The following is a 16107-nucleotide window of genomic DNA, read 5'->3' as shown; positions in this document are numbered from 1 at the left end:
GTGGAGGATGAGAGTCTGCTCCCGGTGGAGGGGAAGGTGGTGGGGAGTCGTGTCTCCCATCTTGACGTTGTCCCTTCTTACCTCCCATCTTTGTGTATGCGTGGACTGCACTGTTTAATATATAAAGTGGCGCCTCAACAGCTCGCACCACATATATATGACATAAACAGCGCAAAAATCACGCATATGGTCCAGGTCCACTGTTCTGTCCGCGAGTGAGTGCGTGCGTGCGTGTGTGTGTCTGAGAGAGCGGAGGGAGCATGGTCCGGCAAGACCGTCAGTGTCCCCCGGATGTCGCAGGAGAAGGGTGTGCGCCTGCGTGCTCCGTGGGTACCACAAAAAAACAGGCCAATGCTCAACTCAGCTCTAGACACACACTAATACACTGACACTAACACTGACACCGTCACTAAAACGCACTGTGACGGCGCAACACTGCACATCGCGCCGAAACACAGCGCAACACAAGACAACACACTATGAGTCGACGCGCATCACCGGCAGACGTAACTGTCGGCATTGTTCACACACTTTGTAAGTCCACAGATCCTAGACACTGCGCCATGAAGGTTACTAGTGTGCCCTGAAGAATGCAGTGATGGCTAGGGAAACACTGAGTAACACTGCACATCGCGGCGAAACACAGCGCAACACAAGACAACACACTATGAGTCGACGCGCATCACCGGCAGACGTAACTGTCGGCATTGTTCACACACTTTGTAAGTCCACAGATCCTAGACACTGCGCCATGAAAGTTACTAGTGTGCCCTGAAGAATGCAGTGATGGCTAGGGAAACACTGAGTAACACTGAGTCCGTTTATTATGGATGAGAGAAATACAAGTGGTGACTCGCGTGTGCCATGCGTGGCTCACACAGTCAGATTGGGGCTGCCTTGCCATATGGCAGCCTCGGGGCAATGTTGCCACATAACACGTGCAGTGTTGCCACGTGATTATATATATAAATGCTACTCGGCACAGTAGCTTATGTACAGGGTTGCTACTCGGCACAGTAGCTTAGATACATAACCTACACTCCCTATGAAATGTTCACTGGAAAAAGGCCAAATCTGAGTCACATGCATGTATTTGGAAGTCCATGCCATGCTTATGTCCAGAACAAGAAGAAGTTGGACCGTCACAGTGAACAAGGAGTGTTCATAGGATATGATGGACTGAGTCCAGCCTATCTAGTATATTTTTCAGAGATAAATGATGTTAAGAGAGTTAGATGTGTAAAATTCAGTAACAATTTTAATCAGGAAAATGTGGTGTTAGATGTTGAACATGAATATAAAAGATATACAGCACCTAACCCAGAGCCAGAAACTGAAGTTATTACAAATGAGACAGCTGCAGAAGACACTGAAAAACAGAAAAACAGATACCCTTCGAGGCAACGACAAAAACCCAAACATATGGAAGATTATGTTATGGAACCTGACTTTTCCAATATTTTCAGGTGTTCTGTTGATTTTTGCTACGGAGTTGCAGATATTCCAAGAAACTACCAAGAGGCAGTCTCATCTCCAGAGTCCATGCAGTGGCATAAAGCTATGGATGAAGAAATGGAGGCTCTAAGAGACAATAACACAAATGAACTCATGCCACCAGTTGAAGGTAGATCAGTAATTGGTGGAAAATGGGTCTATGCAGTGAAACTTGGCCCTGATAGTGAAGAAAAATTCAAAGCTAGGTATGTAGCTAAAGGCACAAGTTCAAGATGTGGACTATCAAGAAACCTTCTCACCAACAGCTCATGTTACATCAATAAGGATGTTACTGCAACAAGCAATACAAGACAACCTTATAATTCACCAAATGGATGTTAAAACTGCTTGTAACTGTTTGTAAATTAAAGAAATCTTTGTGGTTTGAAACAAAGTGGCAGAAATTGGAACAACATGCTACATAATTTTCTTTTGAGTGAAGGTTTTCATCAATCTCTTGTAGATTATTGTGTGTATACTAGAATTGTAAACAAGGTGAAGGTAATTATTATTATCTGGGTAGACGATATAATTATTGCAGCCAGTAATGGTGACATACTTAGTGATGTAAAACTTTCCCTGTGTAATAAATTTAAAATGAAAGATTTAGGAAAATTGTCTTGGTTCTTGGGTATGGAGTTCAAATTTGAAGATGACTGTATTAAGATAAATCAAGCTAAATATTTAGAGAAAATGCTTAATAGATTTAAAATGTCTGACTGCAACCCTAAGTCAATATCATGTGATTTGAGTGTAAGTAAAATCATTAGTAGTGGACTCTAAAGGACTGTGTGATGCTAGATTGTACAGAAAAATTGTCGGCAGTTTGATCTATGTAATGACTGGTACAAGACCGAATCTATCTTATATTGTTTCAAAATTGTCGCAACATATGGCAAAGCCTACAAAAGCACTTTTTGAATTAGCTAAACATGTTTTGAAATATGTTAAAGGTACAATTCATTATAACTTAAAGTTCAGGAAATCAAACAGTCCATTAAAATTGATTGGTTACTGTGATTCAGATTGGGGTGCATCGGAAGACAGGCGTACAGGTTACAGTTATCAATTAAATGAAGATGGTCCATTGATTTCTTGGAAATCTAAGAAACAGAATGTTGTAGCATTGTCCTCATGTGAAGCTGAATATATGGCTTTAACAGCAGCTATGCAAGAGGCTAATTTCTTAAGACATACTTTTACTTTTACTTTTATCCTCTTCGCCACTGATCGGCTTGTTAGCCGCTTGGGCGATCGGTCACGTCTCTTTTCCTTTATATTCTTCACCAAAAGGTCGGCTCGCTAGCCGCCCGGGCGATCGGTCACGTCTCTGTCACGCACTGTTGGCAAATACTGGGCATGCACCGGCTCCTGAATGTACCTGAACCCGCTCCAGTGTTGGTCAAGTCTTCTCTTGAAAGAGCTCACACTCGGTGCCGTCACAACACTCTCTGGTAGATTGTTCCAAGAGTTTACAACCCTCACTCCGAAAAAGTTTGCCCTCACGGTTTTCTGGACTTGCGGCTTCTTCAATCTTGAGCTGTGACCCCTTGTGGGGCGAGCGTCCGCCAGCTCCAAGTAAGGACACTCAACTGAGTAGTGCCCCCTGAGATGCTTATAAACCTCAACTAGGTCCCCCCTTGCCCGTCTGTAGTATAAGCTAGGCAAGTTCAGGCGCTCCAATCTCTCAGGGTAGCTGAGATGCCGAAGTGCAGGCACCAGTTTGGTGGCCCTCCTTTGAACATTTTCAACCAACTGACAGTCCCTAGCATATCTCGGGGACCAGATGGGGTGACAGTACTCCAGATGGGGAAGCACTTCACTCCTGAAGATCGTCACGAGGGACGGACCGTCTAGATATCTGAACGACCTTCTTATAAGACCCAATAATTTATTTGCCTGATTTACCTTCTTCTCACAATGGCCCGAGAACTTCAGCTCATTGTCAACATACACACCTAGGTCCTTCTCACACACAGTCTCAACTAGTACATTTTCTTCATCCCGTTGGGACATATGGTACGCCTCCTTACCGTTGGTACGCCCCAGGTGCATCCTCTTACACTTCGTGACATTGAATCTCAGCAGCCATTCCTTCGACCATTCCTGGAGCCCACAGAGGTCCTTCTGCAGCTCTTCACAGTCCGCTTGGTTCTTAATTTCCCGAAATAACTTGGCGTCATCGGCAAACATTTGTATGGAGGAGTGTACAACGTCAGGCATATCATTTATGAAACAAACAAACAACAGCGGGCCCAATACACTACCCTGCGGTACCCCACTTGTTACAGGTACAGATGACGATTTCGTGCCATTAATCACCACACATTGCTTGCGGTCATGTAGAAAGTCTTCTATCCACGCTAGGACATTTCCCCGAATTCCGTACCCTTCCAGTTTGATTTTCAGCCTTTCGTGGGGTACACTGTCGAAAGCCTTGGCAAAATCTAGGTAAATATTGTCGATATTACCACCCCGTTCTAGAATATAGGTCCAAATATCCAATACCTTGAGCAATTGTGTCAAGCAAGAGCGCCCCGGCATAAAACCGTGTTGGCAATCTTTTACAAGGTTGTTTCGTAGTAGATGTTCCATCGCTGCATCTCTGATAATACTCTCAAGTACTTTACATATTATGCTGGTCAGGCTCACCGGTCTATAGTTGTTCGTGGAGTGCCTATCGCCCTTCTTGAAGATAGGACTCACATAAGCCACTTTCCATTCACTGGGGACCATTTGTTCATCCAGGCATTTACAAAACAGAATCTTCAGGGGCTCTGCAAGCTCGTTGCACAGCTCCCTTAGCACTCTAGGATGCACCATGTCAGGTCCAGGACTCTTATGGACCTTTAGCCTGGACAGTTTATTTCTAATACCCTCTTCTGTGAACACAATGTGGGTCAGTGCTGTGTCGAACCGTCTGTCCTCAAACGCAGGAAGGTTAGTTGCATCCTCTCTTGTGAACACTGAGGAAAAGAAGCTGTTCAATGCCTCAGCTTTATCCTGGTCAGAATCTGCGTAACTACCATCTTCAAGCCTCAGGTCTGATACTCCTACTCGCGTTTTCAATTTCGACTTTGCATAGCGGTAAAACGCCTTTGGGTTTGACTTGACCTCGCGTGCAACCAGCCTTTGGAACTCCTTTTCAGCCCTCCTACACTCTATCTTTGCTTGGTTTCTGGCTCTTGCATACATCCTCCTGTCTTGCTCATCGTTTGACCCAACCCACGTCTTGAATTTCTGGGTTTTCTTCTTAATTTTGTCGACCGCCGCATGGTTCATGTGTAGGGATCCCCTCGTATTCCTAGAAGCACTGGGTTTGGTCTTGGGTATATATTTATCGATCAAATGGGTCATTTTACTAGTTATGATATTCAGCGTAGTGTCTGCGTTCTTGTACCTTAATAAGTCAGGCCAGTTGATACCCCTCATCTCTTCCCTCATCCCATTGTAATTTCCCTTGTAATATTTGCACCTTGGCCTGGCCTTATCTTGAACTAGGTAACAGTTAAATCTGAATGACAACACTGTATGGTGACTGGTGCCAACTGGGGCAAGGTGTTCCAGTTTGGCCACCATACCCTCCTCGTTTGTTATGATGAGGTCAAGTGGCTTGGGTGTTTGCTCCCCTCTGTAATGTGTAGGGTCTCTCACATGTAGGAACAGAAAATTATCTCTCAGAGTTTCTACAAAAAGAGTAGCAGGATTATTCAAGTCATTCGGGGTTGACTCGTTTCTCCAGTCGATGTCGCCATAGTTAAAGTCCCCCATGATAAGGAGGTGGCTGGGGTTGAGCATCGCCGCATTGTTTATTAAGGTTCTTAAGTTCCTTTGATTTAGTGGGCCACAGTTCGGGGATCTGTAGATACACCCGACGATAAGTAAGTCCCCTCCCTTTAATTTAATTTTACACCACTTGGACTCTTCAAAAACATCCTCTCCCTGTACCCTCGCCTGGCTGGCTCTAAGGTCTTGCCTAGGTAGATAACCACACCCCTCCTGCAGGATTCTTGAGTTAGGTTCGTAAATGAGTCATATCCAGCAATACTGAACTCACATTCCTCTGGGTCGATTCTCCTGTTCTTGTACAACAGTTCTACAACTCCTACAATATCTGGTTGGTGTACTCTTAGTAGTGTTTCAAACTCCTCCCTCTTATCAAGGAACGTGTCAGTATTAGTGTAACCTGTAACGTTGAATGCTGATAATCAGGGAGCTATTGCATTGGCTAAAAACCCTGTACATCATCAAAGGTCGAAACATATCGATATTAAGTACCATTTTAGTAGATCAGAAGTAGAAGATGGTATTATTAATCTGCAGTATGTTCCTTCAGAAAATAACATTGCTGATATGTTCACTAAACCAGTATCTAAAGAAGTTTGGTATTATAAGAGGTGTACCCTAGTTTAAGAGGGAGTGTTAGATATAAACTAGGTTACCCCATATTTATGTGAATATGTTCTATTATGTTTTATTTTAGTTGTGGAATAAAGCGCCATTTTGAATGCGCATGTTATGATTGTTTTGTTTTTTTGTTTTCACGGAAGGTCCCGAAAATATACTGGAAAGAGCAACATCGTTTGTGTCATTGTCTGAGCCCCTCGCATCATATTTCGTTGATATCCACCAAAAATGAACACTGTAACTTCAACACAGTATCATAATTTCCACAAACAATTAACAAGAATTTAAGCATACATGCAATTAAAATGACAGATATAAGATGTCAACCGTTTCCCCATCTGAAGACGCGATGCTGGGCAATGTCTCAAACTGTTCCATCTACTGGTGTCTAGGTATATGGTGAGCCAGGAGCCAGCTGCAAGTTAAGCTTTAGTCAGTTCTTTACATAATCGAACAATTACACATCGACAGACAAAAACGATAGATTTTCAGTGTTTAACGGTTATCTAAAGTAAAAGCTGACCAGTGTAAGTAATTACACACCTTTATTGTTGAATCACCGAACAATCCAGACAAATAAAAAATCAAAAACAATATCTAACGACCCTTGTAGGTGAAGCTCCTAAACCTTAAACAGTCCACTAAATATGGTCACATGTATTGATTCTAGACATAGGTATATGAGCCGAAAGTCACTTTAACGTATCAGTTAGGAAAAACTTCCTGCATAAACGTTAATAAATTTACCGATGAACATTGGAGTTCCCCCCCCCCCCCACAGTTATAATTTAAGAGGATTTCTAGTTACTTTACTCGTGTTTACATATATCCCAACAGCTAGATTCTCGGTGCTTCACAAAGGTAAGAAGACTAAGAAGCCTTTGGTGTACTAATCCAAGCCCTCTGTCATATTAAGGTGCATTCTTAAGACATAACCTTCAGAGTCTATCTGCTAAAAATACGCTCTTATCTATGGTCCATTTCTACTCACACACTGATACAGCACAAAATGGCAGTAACGCCTGCCATGCCGAGGAACAGCATCCCAGGGAAGAAGTTTAGCGTGAGATTGTAGATAAGAGCGTAGAGGGGAGGGGCAACCAGCAGCAACAAACACTGAGTCAACGCAATCAGAGAGAAGACTGCCCCCAGTTCATCTCTTGATACCACTTTTGAGATACTCCCTTGTGACGACACATATGGTATTGCAGAACACAAAGATACTGCAGAAGCTGTAACAATTTTTTAATGTAGTTTATATATATATATATATATATATATATATATATATATATATATATATATATATATATATATATATATATATATATGCTGATAACCACAAGGAAAGAAGAAAACACCTCAACCTGCCAGGATTCGAACCCACGGCCCACGAGCCCATGACTGGAACGCTACCTTACTGGACCACCAGGATACTAAAAGCAGAGTCTATACGGATCCTCGTGTTTCGAAGCCGGATTTGGTAAAACGTGACTCTGACCACCTACATGATACGGGTAGTCCCCATGAGAGGTTCACGGCGCCATAAGCTCGTTGAACGGGCTTTGTGTGAAATATAACAGAGTCTAGGACTGCTTTTAGTATCCTGGTGGTCCAGTAGGTAGCATTCCCCGGTCACAGTCATGGGCTCGTGGGCCGTGGGTTCCAATCCTGGCTGGTTGATGTGTTGATTGTATGTATGCTGATAACCACAGGGAGAGAAGAAAACACGAAGTTCCCAAGCGCTTTCGTGTAATTCACATCTTCAGGGGTGAGTACACGAAAGCGCTTGGGAACTTCGTGTTTTCTTCTTTCCCTGTGGTTATCAGCATATACCTAGATCACGCGCACCTACAGTGATTTACCTGCATATATATATATATATATATATATATATATATATATATATATATATATATATATATATATATATATATATATATATATATATATATATATATATCTTGATAAACTCACACGGGAAAAGGGAAACAACCTGACCTCATGTTTTTAAGGTCACCCTGTATATTTTAGCCTCTCTCTGCCCATGTAATCCAGTTGCCTCTGAAGATGTCTTGAATAAAGACGAAAGCTAAGGTGCTCCGTTGTTTCCCTTTTCCCGTGTGATTTTATCAAGATTTATCTTATCCACATTTTCATTGTGGAGCTACATGAAATATATGTATATATATATATATATATATATATATATATATATATATATATATATATATATATATATATATATATATATATATATATATATATATATATATATATATATATATATATATATATATATATATATATTATACTGTATATATATATATATATATATATATATATATATATATATATATATATATATATATATATATATATATATATATATATATATACATGTATATGTATATATATATATATATATATATATATATATATATATATATATATATGTATATATATATATATATATATATATATATATATATATATACACACATATATATATATATATATATATATATATATATATATATATATATATATATACTGTATATATATATATATATATATATATATATATATATATATATATATTTTTTGTAAATTATAAAATCACACGGGAAAATGGAAACAACGGAGTACCTTAGCTTTCGTCTTTATTCAAGACATCTTCAGAGGCAACTGGATTACATGGGCAGAGAGAGGCTTAAATATACAGGGTGACCTTAAAAACATGAGGTCAGGTCATAATGATGTCATCCACTAATCCCCACTAATGTTGTTTTTAAGTATGACTCAACCATTACCAATATGTTAATAAGAAATAGCCCAAGTTTGAATGTAAATGGAAGTGTTTATTGTATTCCATGTAGCAATGTAATTGTAATTATATAGGACAGACAGGAAAAACACTGCAGCTCAGAATCAAACAACATAAGTACAATATCAGAACAGCATCTGAAAGCAGTGTCCTGTTCGTTCATGTTAGGAATAATAATCATCCCATTGCTTGGGAAAAAAGCTTAGAAGTATTCAAATCATCTTGTGTCACAGAAAGACTTCTGGTTGAAGTTAGTTTGATTAAGGAATTAAAGTCAATAAACATTAGTGATGGTCAGTTCAAAACTGATAATATGTTACATAAATTTATTTGTCAGTGGCCCAAGGTTAAAAATGCTTTGAAAACCATTGATCTAGATGTAGGATAGTTATTTAGTGGGTCCCTTATTTTTGACCTGACCTGACTAGTCACGTCGCCCCCTTCTCTTTAGCTCCTCTACGTGTGTGTTGGTGTGGGGATTAGTGGATGACATCATTATATATATATATATATATATATATATATATATATATATATATATATATATATATATATATATATATATATATATATATATATATATATGTATATATAAATATCATGTACTGTAGATCCACAATGGAAACGTGGACATGATAAATCTAAATAAAATCACACAGGAAAAGGGGAAATAAGGTGTGACGGGCGAGTGGATACAGCTCTCGCCTGTTTCACGTTCAAGAGGCCTCTAGGATTGTCTTAGTAAATGGTGTGTTGTATCCTTACCTCATCTAACAAGCCGCCAGGTAAAGAGGTCGTATTTTTAAAATCGTAATGGCTATTCTCGACCTTAGGGGTACTGCTAATGAATTTAAGAACAATATATATTAATCACATTGAAATTTCAAACGCTGTCACACGTCAGCAGCCAACAGTTTTCTTACCAACATAGAGCACCCAAGGGAAGGGCGCTGTGCCGAATATGACGAGGAAGAACATGGAGGAGACCCCGCCAAGGAAGGTAAACATAGCGTCGTCCACGTGCCAGTAGTAAGTCAGCGCTGGCACCACTACCAGCACACCTGAAGAAGGAAGGAACAGTAACAGACACACATAAGAAGGGTGTTATCCAGTGTGACCCTACCAAAGATCACAGGTTTCCCTGTCCCAGGTTTCCTCCTGCAATAACACTGGATAGACCAACCGGCAACCACCCGAACAGTTGTAAGCTGTTAAGCGGTGAAAAAAACCCACTTGTAATCTCGAATCTACTCTGCCAGACTTGTGAGCACTGCCAACACTTCGATGCAAACATTTTAGCTAATTGCAATTTAGTAGCTAGTAGGCAGCTATCAAATAGGGAGGTACTACCGCCTGGGAAGATATTGGAAGCATAATGTAATACTTTTACTTTTATCCTCTTCGCCACTGATCGGCTCGTTAGCCGCTTGAGCGATCGGTCACGTCTCTGGTTACTTTTCCTTTTCATGTATTCAAAAGATCGGCTCGCTAGCCGCCCGGGCGATCGGTCACGTCTCTGTCACGCACTGTTGGCAAATACTGGGCATGCACCGGCTCCTGAATGTACCTGAACCCGCTCCAGTGTTGGTCAAGTCTTGTCTTGAAAGAGCTCACACTCGGTGCCGTCACAACACTCTCTGGTAGATTGTTCCAAGAGTTTACAACCCTCACTCCAAAAAAGTTTGCCCTCCCGGTTTTCTGGACTTGCGGCTTCTTCAATCTTGAGCTGTGACCCCTTGTGGGGCGAGCGTCCGCCAGCTCCAAGTAAGGACACTCAACTGAGTAGTGCCCCCTGAGATGCTTATACACCTCAACTAGGTCCCCCCTTGCCCGTCTGTAGTATAAGCTAGGCAAGTTCAGGCGCTCCAATCTCTCAGGGTAGCTGAGGTGCCGAAGTGCAGGCACCAGTCTGGTGGCCCTCCTTTGAACATTTTCAACCAACTGACAGTCCCTAGCATATCTCGGGGACCAGATGGGGTGACAGTACTCCAGATGGGGAAGCACTTCACTCCTGAAGATCGTTACGAGGACGGACCGTCTAGATATCTGAACGACCTTCTTATAAGACCCAATAATTTATTTGCCTGATTTACCTTCTTCTCACAATGGCCCGAGAACTTCAGCTCATTGTCAACATACACACCTAGGTCCTTCTCACACACAGTCTCAACTAGTGCAGTTTCTTCATCCCGTTGGGACATATGATACGCCTCCTTACCGTTGGTACGCCCCAGGTGCATCCTCTTACACTTCGTGACATTGAATCTCAGCAGCCATTTCTTCGACCATTCCTGGAGTCCACAGAGGTCCTTCTGCAGCTCTTCACAGTCCGTTTGGTTCTTAATTTCCCGAAATAACTTGGCGTCATCGGCAAACATTTGTATGGGGGAGTGTACAACGTCAGGCATGTCATTTATGAAACAAACAAACAACAGCGGGCCCAACACACTGCCCTGTGGTACCCCACTTGTTACAGGTACAGATGACGATTTCGTGCCATTAATCACCACACACTGCTTGCGGTCATGTAGAAAGTCTTCTATCCACGCTAGGACATTTCCCCGAATTCCGTACCCTTCTAGTTTGATTTTCAACCTTTCGTGGGGTACACTGTCGAAAGCCTTGGCAAAATCTAGGTAAATATTGTCGACATTACCACCCCGTTCCAGAATATGGGTCCAAATATCCAATACCTTGAGCAATTGTGTTAAGCAAGAGCGCCCCGGCATAAAACCGTGTTGGCAATCTTTTACAAGGTTGTTTCGTAGTAGATGTTCCATAGCGGCATCTCTGATAATACTCTCAAGTACTTTACATATTATGCAGGTCAGGCTCACCGGTCTATAGTTGTTCGTGGAGTGACTATCGCCCTTCTTGAAGATAGGACTCACATAAGCCACTTTCCATTCACTGGGGACCATTTGTTCATCCAGGCATTTACAAAACAGGATCTTCAGGGGCTCTGCAAGCTCGTTGCACAACTCTCTTAGCACTCTAGGATGCACCATGTCTTGTCTAATGGTAGACACCTGCTGCCATAAGGGATCACAAAAATTGTGACCAAGTCCCAGGTTGCTGACCTGCTGACTTTCTTCCTCATTTACACACAATTCCAGGGTTTCAATTGTTTCTCTTACTTTGACAACGCAACATGCATACAATATATCGTTTCTCACCATTAATCTTTTTAATTTTGTATTTATTTATGGACCTTTATTATTATTATTATTATTATTATTATTACTATTATATCTTTATTTAAAAAAATCTACTTTTTATTATTATAATTAATTATTATTATTATTATTATTATTTCGTCCCCAGGCCCTGATGTGGGTCATTGACCTGCGCCCTGGTGGGCTAATCGCGTAAAAAAGAAAAGAAAAGAAGTTATAGGTGTCAAAAAAGAATTGGAATTATGATTTACGCCTCAATTATTAGTGAAACGACTGCAACCCCAAAGAATTACGCAAGGTAAAAAGATCAGGCCCTACTCTGCCCAAGTTATAAATAATTTCACCACTGCCACACTATCAAAACCTCTAAAAATTGATTACGCTTTCTATACAATTATTAAGAAAGAGGAGTCTATGCACGGATTCAATGGAATAAGTAAATACCAAAAGGTCTATAATAAAATTTAATGACGAGCCGTTAATGGAAGACAGATAGTGTTGAATGTTGTCCTAATACTATTGTTATGCCGAGGCATAATTTCGTATTATAAATTTGTAAACTAGGTGTTTTGATTGTTTTCTATCCCATGCAGCAGTTGTTTTGGCAAATTTAGTGAAATTTTCGTGTATATATTGATGTATTAATTATGTAAGAATATTCTAAAATGTATTGCATCATTTTTTTATGATTTACCTATTATTGTAGGCCTCGATCAGAGTAAAACGTTTTAGAACCACCCAGGCGTTTGTGGGTAGAGCTAGGCTGTTTGAGATGCGGCAGTGAGCGGCGTCGAGTGAGTCGATCGCTTCTGTTCATAGTGTAAAGAATAAGCCTCGCAGAACAACTGAAGACAATTTATTGTTGTGCAAGTATTGTGAAATTGTTGTGATTAACAAAGTGAGAAGATTAAGGAATTGTACACTGGTAGTGTGCTGACTTTATATTCGAAGTATAGTCATGCTGTGAAGAAATTACCCGGTAAACAGTGTTGCGAAGAATCAGTGCTTATTGAAGAAGACTACAGTGCACAAGTTTGTTTCTGTGACCTGGTGGAAATCTACCTGCCTGTTTGTCTGTACACTGATACCAATCGTCGGGAACTTAGCGGGGACTGGCGGGATAGCCAGTGGCAATTCGACAACACTTGTGAGATATCTACTGCTTCTGTACATACGACCATGGCCGCTAGTAAGCGGTGAAAGGAGGAGGGCCCGTAGATTGGTCACGTCTCTGTTACACACTGTTGGCAAGTACTGGGCATGCATTGGCTCCTGAATGTATCTGAACCTGCTCCAATGCTTATGAAGCCTGGTTTTGAAACAGCTTACACTCGGTGCCTTCACAACACTCTGGTAGATTGTTCCAAGAGTTCATAATTCTCACTCCGAAAAAGTTACCCCTCACAGTTTTCTGGGCTTGCAGCTTCTTCAACCTTGAGCTGTGACCCCTTGCGGGGCGAGCGTCCGCCAGCTCCAGGTAAGGGCACTCGACTGAGTAGTGCCCTTTGAGATGTTTATACACCTCAAGTAGGTCCCCCCCCCCCTTGCCCGTCTGTAGTATAAGCTCGGCAATTTCAGGCGCTCTAATCTCTCAGGGTAGCTGAAGGGCCGAAGTGCAGGCACCAGCCTGGAGGCCCTCCTTGGACATTTTCAATCAACTGACAGTCTGACAGTCCCTAGCATATCTCGGGGACCAGACGGGTGACAGTATTCCAAACAGGGAAGCATTTCACTCTTGAAGATGTTACGAGGGACGGACCATCCGTCTAGATATCTGAACGACCTTCTCAATGGCCCAAGAACTTCAGCTCGTTGTCAACATAAATACCTAGGTCCTTGTCACACTGTGTCAATTAATGCAGTTTCTTCGTCCCGTTGGGACATATGCTACGCCTCCTTACCGTTAGTACATCCCAGGTGCAGCCTCTAACATATCGAGACATTGAATTTTAGCAGCCATTTCTTCGACCATTCTTGAAGCCCACAGAAAACCTCCTGCAGCGCTTCACAGTCTGCTTGGTTCTTAATTTCCCGAAATAATTTGACGTCATCCGAAAACATTTGTATGGAGGAACGTACAGCGTCAAGCATGTCATTTATGAAGCAAAAAAAACAACAGCGGCCTAAGACACTGCCTTATTAGGGTGTGTCATAGGAGGGAAGATCAGCTAAAACTAATGGCCCATCACGTTTTTGGTAGATTTTAGTGTATATAAACAGAAAATAATTTCTCGGGACAATTTTATCTGCACCACAGTTGATCCCGGTGGAGATGAAATAAGGCACACTCCTATTAGGGTGGGTTATGAGGGAAGATTGCCAAACTAATGGGCCCATCACTTTTTGGTAGATTTAGTATATAAACAGAAAATAACAACAATATTTTGCAACCTTTGCTAGGGTAAATTTTAGTGAAATTTTATCACACCCAATGTGCCAGCTGCATTAGTATTACAATTAAATAGTGAACATTGCTTTCTGACTTTACTTTCAACAACCCAACCATAAATAAATATTTTTTTCTGTTTCAGATTCTGAGTATTTATGGGCTGATAGCTACTTGTGATGGCTGCTGCCAGGACGAGAACCAAAATCCAGCCATCTCAGTCACTATCTAGTCTGGGAGAGAGCCCTGGGAAGTCGGAGTTGCCTACATTGGAGAGATGCTTGAGATACGGTGTTTTAATCAGGCAACCAGTGAAAGAACCAAAGAACTTACACACAAATGCGAGATGCCAGTGATATGACCAAAGCTGTCTTGGCACAGTACACTCTGCCACTGGGCTCAGTCTGCTCCAGTCATAACAAAGTCAGAAGAAGATTAGGTGAGAGACTGCCAGTCAGGGTTAAAAAGGCAAGAGATATCTCTTGGGAGAGGAAACGAAAGTTATGACAGCTTTGCCAAGCAACTGGACCCACATTTAATATAATTACTTGTAAGCCCAATTGTCTTGGTCCTGAGTTTGATGACCGTGACCAAATCCGAGGCCCACATCTCCTGTATTTGGCAAGCGTGAACTGAAGATTCTTGTGATCGAACTGGCATTTGTCAGCACAGAGAGAGAAGACTGGCGTATAGGGCTCTCATGATTTCTTTGTAGCCAGATATTCCGGAGTCTAAGAGACAGGAGGCTGCCACAGAGAGACAGAAGAGGAGAAGAGAGCGTTGAGGAAAGAGACTCTGAGAAGGCCTAGGGTGAGTAAAAGGCCGATGATTGAGCCGTTGATTCAGAGCCAATGACTTCCCCATGGCTGATCCGGAGGTTGACCAGAGAATGGGTGACGTCTTAACCCAGAAAATAACACTGATCCCAAACTTCCAGGCATAAGATTCGAAATAGGAAGCGATATCCCGGAGTATATCACAGCATAAAGTGACAATCACACCGGTTTCTAACGAAATCAGAGATAGCAACAGCGTCGGGTTGACGGTGGTTTGATAACACCTGATGATGTCTAATCACCTGGGTGATAGATCATACGCAAGGAGGAGCTCTGGTAAGAAACTTGTCAGTAAACTCCAGAAGATGAGTTTGATATGATAAGAGAAAATGGAATCAATTGGTTTGTTCTTTGATGGGGAGGCGGGATGACACTAGTGTTCATGAAAGTTGGAGATTCTACGTTGTTCCCTGCCATGGTGAAGGAGGAACACTACCCAGCTGCAAAAAAATTGTGATAAAGGCTTGTAGGTATTTCACCTTGCAGAGAAAGATGACACGAAACCAGCTGGAGAGTGGCAGATAACATTAGAACTGGCTCCAGAGAGAGGAACGTGTGACCTAACCTGCAGGCCATTAGAGGACAGCACCAACACGAACACAGGTGCAAGGGCAGTTGCACAGTGAGGAGAGTGAAGATTAAGAAGCTAATCTGGAATTGTGACCTACACCAACAAGTTGCCACTCAGACATCGATCCAGACTGATAGCAAGACTCTGATCTTAAACAAATGCTGACTCTACACTGTTAAATAAATCCGAGCTTTAGAAAAATCACACATTGGCCTCCACTCGTTGACTTACACAACTGTCATTGACGACCTGAGTACTGACCAGAACTATAGTTACAATTGAAAAAACAACAAACTGGTCATACTGATAGACTTGTACCTGCAGATAGGCCCATCTCACATTCTAGGTCTCCTCACAGCTCTAGGTTCTAGAATTTGCAGCCAACATAAACTGAAAGGAAACCAGCTTCA

The sequence above is a fragment of the Homarus americanus genome, unplaced genomic scaffold (genome assembly GCF_018991925.1).
Source record: "Homarus americanus isolate GMGI-L3 unplaced genomic scaffold, GMGI_Hamer_2.0 scaffold4060, whole genome shotgun sequence".
Classification (NCBI taxonomy): domain Eukaryota; kingdom Metazoa; phylum Arthropoda; class Malacostraca; order Decapoda; family Nephropidae; genus Homarus; species Homarus americanus.
The sequence above is the reverse complement of the archived record's forward strand: the minus strand, read 5'-3'. Positions refer to the sequence as shown.